We start from the raw sequence: 7,852 nt of genomic DNA, 5'->3' as shown, positions 1-7,852 counted from the left end.
ATTCTAGAAAAGGGAGATGTGGTGTAATTGTGTACAGCATGACGATCGTCACTGGACGACTACGTCATGAGTGTGCACCGAGAGCGGGAGACGAGAGAGTGATTAGAGAGAGTATACACGTTTCGAAAAAGCTCAATAAAGTTACCCACGCGAACACGACAGCTGGACTCACGTGTGCCTGACTTGATAACACGACACCATTGACAAACTCATCAGGGGAGAGCGCGAACGCGAACTCGCTGGACGAGGCAATTTCCGCAGCTGCCTCGCCAAGCTGATCGTCTCCGTGGAGACGGCCTCGGGCGTACCAGTCTCGGGCTCGGGAAGCAAGAGTAAGGCGCCGGTAGGAACGCGAGCGTCCGAGCCAGTTTTTCGTCCACGCGACAGTCCAGATGACAGTTGTTTCGGGAATTGGCCGTCAACGATTTCAGACAGCCTTTGGCCTCTGACTCTCAATGGCATCAATTCCCTGAATCCGCCTTCACTTTTCCAAGGCCTGCCGCCACCTGCTCGGCGCTCATTCCCATTGTGAGGGGACTCCAAAACCCCACCGCAAAGGAAGCGGAAACCTTTAGAAGAGGGATTTTTAAGTCATGTACCCGTTTCCCTGGACAGCAAGGATGCCAGGCATTTTTCTTGCCCGAGAGTTTCTGCCCCTTCAAAAACACATCGCGCTTTTCAGACTGCAGGAAGGACGGGTGAACTTCCTCCAGGTGTTGGCAGCGAGCATGGATCAAGGGCCTTTCCCGGACGCCACTGAAATATTTAACTTCAACCGAGAGGGAAATGCACCGTTCCTGGATGTACTGCAAGACCAGGTCAATGCGTGGAGTGGAAGGAGCAAGCACCTATTCCATCTCCCGACTTCAAAAATCAATTTAATATATGGTCGCAAGATAAGGACGTATCAGATATTAAATTGATAAGAACAGATACTACACTTGATCTTAGCCAAAAGGGCGATAAGGGCAAAGCGGCACAGGGGATGACTTCATTGCTGACAGCGCGGGCTACAGTGACGGTGACAAACGTCATATAGCCACAGCGAAAACGATGACTTGCCAAACAACTCCACACATTTATGCAATCGCTGGGGCAACGGTTTTGTTTGCCAGCCCGCAAATGAAACAAAAGCTGAGCAATTGCTAGGTACAGTATCATTTAACCCAAGGTGCCCCAATAGGACAGCGGCAATCAATGTTCCGAGGCACCGAACCCAAAGAGTCAACTACCATTTGGAGTTTCCCATTCCGGCTTTCGCCGGATCCAATGTCAACACTGGTGTAGAGAAGATCTGCACAAATGGGAGAAGCGAGAAATTGCCATTGACAAACTCATCAGGGGAGAGCGCGAAAGCAGTCCCCCACTGCCAGAAATTTTGCAGTCGAGATTCCCACATTTGGGGAATTCGCAGGGGTCAGCACAACCGCAGTGCAATGGCTGAGCCTCACCCTGGGTGAGCCACCTGCTTGATCATGGCATCGCCCCTGCCAGGTAAGTATGAGTTGGACCCGTCACCAGGCCAGGGTCTTTAGCACACGCACCGTCTTCGGTCACGGGCGCATCTGCTGAGCCGCGTGCGAGCAGTCCAGGGGTATGGTCGTTTTGGAATTGTCATTGCGGTTTGGCTTTTATCGATCAGATCGAAGTAAATATGTTTAAAATCAACCACAGTGGCTCGCATGTTACTTTGGACCGAAATGAAAAAGAAGGACATTACTTTTCGCTGTAATTATCATTCGTTTGAATCAGCTTTATACACGTTCCATGTCGCTTCATTGAGTTGGCGTTTTTGGGGAAGGGCTTTCCTGTTTCTATTTTGTGAACAAGAAACGGGGGCGGCGGGGTTCTTCGGTTTTAGGTGAGCAGCCCAACGGAAATATATTTTCCAAGCTGATCGTCTCCGTGGAGACGGCCTCGGGCGTACCAGTCTCGGGCTCGGGAAGCAAGAGTAAGGCGCCGGTAGGAACGCGAGCTTCCGAGCCAGTTTTTCGTCCACGCGACAGTCCAGATGACAGTTGTTTCGGGAATTGGCCGTCAACGATTTCAGACAGCCTTTGGCCTCTGACTCTCAATGGCATCAATTCCCTGAATCCGCCTTCACTTTTCCAAGGCCTGCCGCCACCTGCTCGGCGCTCATTCCCATTGTGAGGGGACTCCAAAACCCCACCGCAAAGGAAGCGGAAACCTTTAGAAGAGGGATTTTTAAGTCATGTACCCGTTTCCCTGGACAGCAAGGATGCCAGGCATTTTTCTTGCCCGAGAGTTTCTGCCCCTTCAAAACACATCGCGCTTTTCAGACTGCAGGAAGGACGGGTGAACTTCCTCCAGGTGTTGGCAGCGAGCATGGATCAAGGGCCTTTCCCGGACGCCACTGAAATATTTAACTTCAACCGAGAGGGAAATGCACCGTTCCTGGATGTACTGCAAGACCAGGTCAATGCGTGGAGTGGAAGGAGCAAGCACCTATTCCATCTCCCGACTTCAAAAATCAATTTAATGTATGGTCGCCAGATAAGGACGTATCAGAAATTAAACTGATAAGAACAGATACTACACTTGATCTTAGCCAAAAGGCCGAGAAGCGATAAGGGCAAAGCGGCACAGGGGATGACTTCATTGCTGACAGCGCGGGCTACAGTGACGGTGACAAACGTCATATAGCCACTCCACACATTTATGCAATCGCTGGGGCAACGGTTTTGTTTGCCAGCCCGCAAATGAAACAAAAGCTGAGCAATTGCTAGGTACAGTATCATTTAACCCAAGGTGCCCCAATAGGACAGCGGCAATCAATGTTCCGAGGCACCGAACCCAAAGAGTGAACTACCATTTGGAGTTTCCCATTCCGGCTTTCGCCGGATCCAATGTCAACACTGGTGTAGAGAAGATCTGCACAAATACAATACAATACAATACAATACATGCTGATTTATATAGCGCTTTCACAACAGCGGCAGCTGTAACAAAGCGCTTTACAAAACAGTTAACATAAAGTAAAATAATAAACACAACACATAACATAAAACACGGACAGTCGTGCAGTCCTAACCACTTTTCCGTCACACGCTTTGTTGTTTGAAGCGGTTTGAGATGAAAGAGGAGAGAATCAAAGTGTCCTTTAACCAGTGGATCAGAGACGTCATGCTCAAAATGTGCACACGTCGGCTACAAGCTAAGTTTCAAAGTCAACAAGAAGCTGTAGCATCCATTGACGAAAAAAGAGATTGGTTCACTTCTCCTGTTCCATGGAAATCCATTTCAATTCCAAGCGGCAACTCACGGTTCCAAATACGCATCGGCGCTCTTCGCCAACGCTCCTCTCTCCTCAGCCTCAACTTCAGCGGCCATCCATCCAGCCGCACCAACGCCAACTGTCCAACAGCGCTGACATAGCCACTGAACAAATCGGGGTTGTGAAAAATGCTGCCCATTACTGGCGCAAAAAACACAAGCGCCCCAGGTCTATCCAGCACCGACAGTCAATGGCGCCGACATTCCTCCCAATCAAAATCTGTGCTGGTACAGGCGTGCTGCCGAGAAGGCGCAACCACCAAGCACAGATACTGCTCCTTTGACGAATGTCGTGGCCAAAAAGCGCTGAAAACAGTCCATATCAGGTCCACACAATGAAACAACAAACAACATGTGACAAAACAAAAGACAAAAACAGCAAAAAAGAACAAAAAAGAACAAAAAAGCAAGGCTCTTGAAGAGCACTTGCCGAAGGCTGCCTACTCGGGCGCCATCTTGGAAAAAAAAAAAAAAAAAAAACAGCAAATGGGAGAAGTGAGAAATTGCCATTGACAAACTCATCAGGGGAGAGCGCGAACGCAGTCCCCCACTGCCAGAAATTTTGCAGTCGAGATTCCCACATTTGGGGAATTCGCAGGGGTCAGCACAAGTAAGGCGCCGGTAGGAACGCGAGCTTCCGAGCCAGTTTTTCGTCCACGCGACAGTCCAGATGACAGTTGTTTCGGGAATTGGCCGTCAACGATTTCAGACAGCCTTTGGCCTCTGACTCTCAATGGCATCAATTCCCTGAATCCGCCTTCACTTTTCCAAGGCCTGCCGCCACCTGCTCGGCGCTCATTCCCATTGTGAGGGGACTCCAAAACCCCACCGCAAAGGAAGCGGAAACCTTTAGAAGAGGGATTTTTAAGTCATGTACCCGTTTCCCTGGACAGCAAGGATGCCAGGCATTTTTCTTGCCCGAGAGTTTCTGCCCCTTCAAAAACACATCGCGCTTTTCAGACTGCAGGAAGGACGGGTGAACTTCCTCCAGGTGTTGGCAGCGAGCATGGATCAAGGGCCTTTCCCGGACGCCACTGAAATATTTAACTTCAACCGAGAGGGAAATGCACCGTTCCTGGATGTACTGCAAGACCAGGTCAATGCGTGGAGTGGAAGGAGCAAGCACCTATTCCATCTCCCGACTTCAAAAATCAATTTAATATATGGTCGCCAGATAAGGACGTATCAGATATTAAATTGATAAGAACAGATACTACACTTGATCTTAGCCAAAAGGGCGATAAGGGCAAAGCGGCACAGGGGATGACTTCATTGCTGACAGCGCGGGCTACAGTGACGGTGACAAACGTCATATAGCCACAGCGAAAACGATGACTTGCCAAACAACTCCACACATTTATGCAATCGCTGGGGCAACGGTTTTGTTTGCCAGCCCGCAAATGAAACAAAAGCTGAGCAATTGCTAGGTACAGTATCATTTAACCCAAGGTGCCCCAATAGGACAGCGGCAATCAATGTTCCGAGGCACCGAACCCAAAGAGTCAACTACCATTTGGAGTTTCCCATTCCGGCTTTCGCCGGATCCAATGTCAACACTGGTGTAGAGAAGATCTGCACAAATGGGAGAAGCGAGAAATTGCCATTGACAAACTCATCAGGGGAGAGCGCGAAAGCAGTCCCCCACTGCCAGAAATTTTGCAGTTGAGATTCCCACATTTGGGGAATTCGCAGGGGTCAGCACAACCGCAGTGCAATGGCTGAGCCTCACCCTGGGTGAGCCACCTGCTTGATCATGGCATCGCCCCTGCCAGGTAAGTATGAGTTGGACCCGTCACCAGGCCAGGGTCTTTAGCACACGCACCGTCTTCGGTCACGGGCGCATCTGCTGAGCCGCGTGCGAGCAGTCCAGGGGTATGGTCGTTTTGGAATTGTCATTGCGGTTTGGCTTTTATCGATCAGATCGAAGTAAATATGTTTAAAATCAACCACAGTGGCTCGCATGTTACTTTGGACCGAAATGAAAAAGAAGGACATTACTTTTCGCTGTAATTATCATTCGTTTGAATCAGCTTTATACACGTTCCATGTCGCTTCATTGAGTTGGCGTTTTTGGGGAAGGGCTTTCCTGTTTCTATTTTGTGAACAAGAAACGGGGGCGGCGGGGTTCTTCGGTTTTAGGTGAGCAGCCCAACGGAAATATATTTTCCAAGCTGATCGTCTCCGTGGAGACGGCCTCGGGCGTACCAGTCTCGGGCTCGGGAAGCAAGAGTAAGGCGCCGGTAGGAACGCGAGCTTCCGAGCCAGTTTTTCGTCCACGCGACAGTCCAGATGACAGTTGTTTCGGGAATTGGCCGTCAACGATTTCAGACAGCCTTTGGCCTCTGACTCTCAATGGCATCAATTCCCTGAATCCGCCTTCACTTTTCCAAGGCCTGCCGCCACCTGCTCGGCGCTCATTCCCATTGTGAGGGGACTCCAAAACCCCACCGCAAAGGAAGCGGAAACCTTTAGAAGAGGGATTTTTAAGTCATGTACCCGTTTCCCTGGACAGCAAGGATGCCAGGCATTTTTCTTGCCCGAGAGTTTCTGCCCCTTCAAAACACATCGCGCTTTTCAGACTGCAGGAAGGACGGGTGAACTTCCTCCAGGTGTTGGCAGCGAGCATGGATCAAGGGCCTTTCCCGGACGCCACTGAAATATTTAACTTCAACCGAGAGGGAAATGCACCGTTCCTGGATGTACTGCAAGACCAGGTCAATGCGTGGAGTGGAAGGAGCAAGCACCTATTCCATCTCCCGACTTCAAAAATCAATTTAATGTATGGTCGCCAGATAAGGACGTATCAGAAATTAAACTGATAAGAACAGATACTACACTTGATCTTAGCCAAAAGGCCGAGAAGCGATAAGGGCAAAGCGGCACAGGGGATGACTTCATTGCTGACAGCGCGGGCTACAGTGACGGTGACAAACGTCATATAGCCACTCCACACATTTATGCAATCGCTGGGGCAACGGTTTTGTTTGCCAGCCCGCAAATGAAACAAAAGCTGAGCAATTGCTAGGTACAGTATCATTTAACCCAAGGTGCCCCAATAGGACAGCGGCAATCAATGTTCCGAGGCACCGAACCCAAAGAGTGAACTACCATTTGGAGTTTCCCATTCCGGCTTTCGCCGGATCCAATGTCAACACTGGTGTAGAGAAGATCTGCACAAATACAATACAATACAATACAATACATGCTGATTTATATAGCGCTTTCACAACAGCGGCAGCTGTAACAAAGCGCTTTACAAAACAGTTAACATAAAGTAAAATAATAAACACAACACATAACATAAAACACGGACAGTCGTGCAGTCCTAACCACTTTTCCGTCACACGCTTTGTTGTTTGAAGCGGTTTGAGATGAAAGAGGAGAGAATCAAAGTGTCCTTTAACCAGTGGATCAGAGACGTCATGCTCAAAATGTGCACACGTCGGCTACAAGCTAAGTTTCAAAGTCAACAAGAAGCTGTAGCATCCATTGATGAAAAAAGAGATTGGTTCACTTCTCCTGTTCCATGGAAATCCATTTCAATTCCAAGCGGCAACTCACGGTTCCAAATACGCATCGGCGCTCTTCGCCAACGCTCCTCTCTCCTCAGCCTCAACTTCAGCGGCCATCCATCCAGCCGCACCAACGCCAACTGTCCAACAGCGCTGACATAGCCACTGAACAAATCGGGGTTGTGAAAAATGCTGCCCATTACTGGTGCAAAAAACACAAGCGCCCCAGGTCTATCCAGCACCGACAGTCAATGGCGCCGACATTCCTCCCAATCAAAATCTGTGCTGGTACAGGCGTGCTGCCGAGAAGGCGCAACCACCAAGCACAGATACTGCTCCTTTGACGAATGTCGTGGCCAAAAAGCGCTGAAAACAGTCCATATCAGGTCCACACAATGAAACAACAAACAACATGTGACAAAACAAAAGACAAAAACAGCAAAAAAGAACAAAAAAGCAAGGCTCTTGAAGAGCACTTGCCGAAGGCTGCCTACTCGGGCGCCATTTTGGAAAAAAAAAAAAAAAAAACAGCAAATGGGAGAAGTGAGAAATTGCCATTGACAAACTCATCAGGGGAGAGCGCGAACGCAGTCCCCCACTGCCAGAAATTTTGCAGTCGAGATTCCCACATTTGGGGAATTCGCAGGGGTCAGCACAAGTAAGGCGCCGGTAGGAACGCGAGCTTCCGAGCCAGTTTTTCGTCCACGCGACAGTCCAGATGACAGTTGTTTCGGGAATTGGCCGTCAACGATTTCAGACAGCCTTTGGCCTCTGACTCTCAATGGCATCAATTCCCTGAATCCGCCTTCACTTTTCCAAGGCCTGCCGCCACCTGCTCGGCGCTCATTCCCATTGTGAGGGGACTCCAAAACCCCACCGCAAAGGAAGCGGAAACCTTTAGAAGAGGGATTTTTAAGTCATGTACCCGTTTCCCTGGACAGCAAGGATGCCAGGCATTTTTCTTGCCCGAGAGTTTCTGCCCCTTCAAAAACACATCGCGCTTTTCAGACTGCAGGAAGGACGGGTGAACTTCCTCCAGGTGTTGG

General features: G+C 49.6%; 6 non-coding genes across 6 annotated transcripts; all 6 read right to left on the bottom strand.

Annotated features, from left to right (window-relative positions):
- Positions 1-781: 781 nt before the first annotated feature.
- LOC127590552 (U2 spliceosomal RNA) lies at positions 782-971 on the bottom strand. Its single transcript, XR_007959681.1, has one exon. It is a non-coding gene; the product is annotated as a U2 spliceosomal RNA (small nuclear RNA).
- Positions 972-1,338: 367 nt separating this feature from the next.
- On the bottom strand, positions 1,339-1,502 carry LOC127590595 (U1 spliceosomal RNA). Its single transcript, XR_007959709.1, has one exon. It is a non-coding gene; the product is annotated as a U1 spliceosomal RNA (small nuclear RNA).
- An 897-nt stretch (positions 1,503-2,399) lies between these two features.
- On the bottom strand, positions 2,400-2,589 carry LOC127590540 (U2 spliceosomal RNA). The gene has a single exon (XR_007959671.1). It is a non-coding gene; the product is annotated as a U2 spliceosomal RNA (small nuclear RNA).
- A 1,764-nt stretch (positions 2,590-4,353) lies between these two features.
- On the bottom strand, positions 4,354-4,543 carry LOC127590550 (U2 spliceosomal RNA). Its single transcript, XR_007959679.1, has one exon. It is a non-coding gene; the product is annotated as a U2 spliceosomal RNA (small nuclear RNA).
- A 367-nt stretch (positions 4,544-4,910) lies between these two features.
- Positions 4,911-5,074, bottom strand: LOC127590612 (U1 spliceosomal RNA). The gene has a single exon (XR_007959724.1). It is a non-coding gene; the product is annotated as a U1 spliceosomal RNA (small nuclear RNA).
- Positions 5,075-5,971: 897 nt separating this feature from the next.
- Positions 5,972-6,161, bottom strand: LOC127590539 (U2 spliceosomal RNA). Its single transcript, XR_007959670.1, has one exon. It is a non-coding gene; the product is annotated as a U2 spliceosomal RNA (small nuclear RNA).
- Between the last annotated feature and the right edge of the window lie 1,691 nt (positions 6,162-7,852).

Source organism: Hippocampus zosterae, chromosome 17, assembly GCF_025434085.1.
Source record: "Hippocampus zosterae strain Florida chromosome 17, ASM2543408v3, whole genome shotgun sequence".
In the NCBI taxonomy this organism is placed as follows: Eukaryota; Metazoa; Chordata; class Actinopteri; order Syngnathiformes; family Syngnathidae; genus Hippocampus; species Hippocampus zosterae.
This window is presented reverse-complemented; position numbering and strand designations above follow the sequence as displayed.